Below are 2,846 nucleotides of genomic sequence, written 5' to 3' on the forward strand. Positions count from 1 at the left end.
AATTCATTTTCAGGCAGACTGAAAAAGTGAATGATCCACCTGGGACTTCAATAGAATTGACTGACATCAGTGATTCATTTTGGTTTCTGTCCTGTAGTTTCTTTTTCTTCTTCTTCTTCTGTCTCATCCTAAAATGGTTTCAGAAGTAAAAGAAAGTGATCTGTGGTTCGGGTTGATAGCACAATAATAGCAAGTTTATTTTCAATCGGTCATGCACTCACACATGAAACTGACTCAGAGAGTCCTCACCAGCCAAACTCAAACCGCATTTCCAGCTCATCAGTTGGTAGCAGCTGATATTATTAGTAGCTTGTTTCATTCCCTATTTCGTAACTGACAAATCTCATCAGGTTGTGTTATTCAATCTGATCCTCCTGCCAGCTCTCGCTTCTTCCTCTGCAAGCAGCACAACAACACATCTCCACTCCCGCTGCTTTTAATGCTCCATCTGACTTGATTAATATCATTTCTGTTGTCATGGACGCCTGCTCTGTTTTGTACACAAGGGGTAGGTGGGGCGTGGGGGGTGCTGTGCTTCTCCTGCTTGCGTTAGATTTCCCATGCTCACATGGGGGAGACAGAGGGAGTTGCAGAAAGGAGTCGCTATATCAGATCTAATTATTCGTAAATGAGGATTTAACTTTCTTTCAAAATACCACCAATGCCCCAAATTTACAATGCTGAAAATGTGCATCTGAAAGTAGTTCCATTCTCCTCTGCTGTAACAGGAAATTAAAAAATCAACTTAGATTAAATTAGAACAGAGGAAATTAGAATTAAATAAACGTGTGACCAATTACTTCATTCATTTATGTTTTCATTAGAAACAAATGGGCTTGTGGCATCGGCGGTCGTGCGGTATATTGTTAAATGAAGCTCTTGCAAAAGTAAAATCAAGGAGGCTCGTGGTTTGCACATTTGTATATCTGTTGTTGTTGTTGGAGACTGCCAATGTAGACATCTAATAGTCACATCTGTGCCATTATAATATTGTGTAACACTGAGTGGGTAATAGCCTGTAATAGCCTGTACTAGATGGTAATGGAGTTAATAGTACATCAATAGGCAAGAAGCCAAATACTTTCTGATTAATCTGACAAGTTGTTTCACAAATGTTAGCAACAAGGATTGAAATCTCTGTTGAAATCTGCGTAACTTGGATTGCGGCACAGGTCTCTTCATGCAAATACAGTATCTAGGAAATGAATACCAATGAGAAAATAATGAAAAAAGTGATAAGTAAAATCAAATAACACACAAGAAAGGGGTAGCAAATGGACGGTAGCTTTGAATGTATAATAAAAAAAAGCTATTCAGCTATTCTTCTTTGCACCTAGCAGGTCACGCAGGCTACATGATGAATAGTGAAATAGTGCATCAATGCCAGACAAAATAGGCAGGAAACTGCTGATGACTGCAATAAAGCACAATTACCTTCCATCCGTGACATATAACCGCACACCGACCGACCCCAGTATGCTTACATCATGGCAAAACACTTATTTTTAAAACCTGTTTTTAGCCAGAAACAAAGTGAATGCCATGGTAATCATCATATGTCATTTGGCATCCTGCAGTTAGTGGCTTCCTTGAATGCATTTAGGTGTATTCTCCTTTGTACGATTCTTTGACCATAAATATATGTATTTAAATTCAGAGTTTTGGGGTATACTAATATACATTCAGGATTTGTTTATTTTTATCATTCAAATGTAAGAAAATATCTGTTTATGCATTTTGAATGCCCAGACTTCACAAATAAATCAGACTAAATTTACATTTTTCTCCATTCCTGCCGCTTGATGAAACCATTGCTGTGAGAACCTGCTCAACTACTACTTATGCAGGTTTTTCCTGCACGCCTAGCCGGTATCAATGTCACCTTTCAGAGGGTCTGAGCATGCAGCACACCCAGCAAAATGATAGCAACAAAGGACTCTTTCAGGAGGGAGCCTTTTCTCCATGCTGACCTAAATCTCCTCCTTCCCTCCTCGCTGTTTTTTAGCAGCTACTGAGACATTCAGCCTTCATCCAAGCTTCACAGGGAGCAGAAATGTGTGCCTAGTCAGGGAATCAACCCTGCAGGGTAGAAACGTGGACCTCAGAGGTGGAGGACAAGTTCCTACAGGCTGTGGGTTCTGAGAAGTAATGGTTTGATGGCAAGGCCAGAGCTCAGTTGGTCGTTTAAAAGTGAAGTAGGGATCTAAAGTTTAGGATATACTTTAGAGGATTTTCTTCGTATTTAAAAGTTGGTCATATTTAATTAAGTTTGTTGCAATTATGCATTTTGTTTCTCTAAAAGAAATGATAGTGTCACATAAATGAAAACAATATTCATGACACTAAATGTGACACTAAATAGTCACTTCTTTCTGGAGGATGATAAGCTCTCTTTGGGCACCACCCTCGATCCATCCCCCTCTACTCCGTAATCATCCTGACATCCAACCATCAGGAAGTTTCCAAAGCACGCACACGTACACACAGTTCTTAAAGTAAACTGAACTGCATCTGCACTGGTGGAAATCATCACACCACACCTAAACACGTCAGTGCTGCTCCCAGCAAGGCTCCTCCAGGACAGACCACGTCCGTTTTTAAAAGTTGTGTTCAGAGGAGAATAACTTGGAGATTAATTGTATAAACTTATCATACAATTGAAGACTGTCTGCTGTGTTGAATGATTATTTCCAGACGTTCCTTTTCTTCTGCCAGCAGAGAGGACTTCATGCTGAGTTGTTGATTATGTGATGTTACTACTTGTGGAAAAGTATCTAATGAAAGGCTTGTACTTTAAATTCAGCAGCATTTTAAAGATACAAATAATCACCAGCATAACAAATGTG

Source organism: Antennarius striatus, chromosome 20 (genome assembly GCF_040054535.1).
Source record: "Antennarius striatus isolate MH-2024 chromosome 20, ASM4005453v1, whole genome shotgun sequence".
Taxonomy (NCBI): Eukaryota; Metazoa; Chordata; class Actinopteri; order Lophiiformes; family Antennariidae; genus Antennarius; species Antennarius striatus.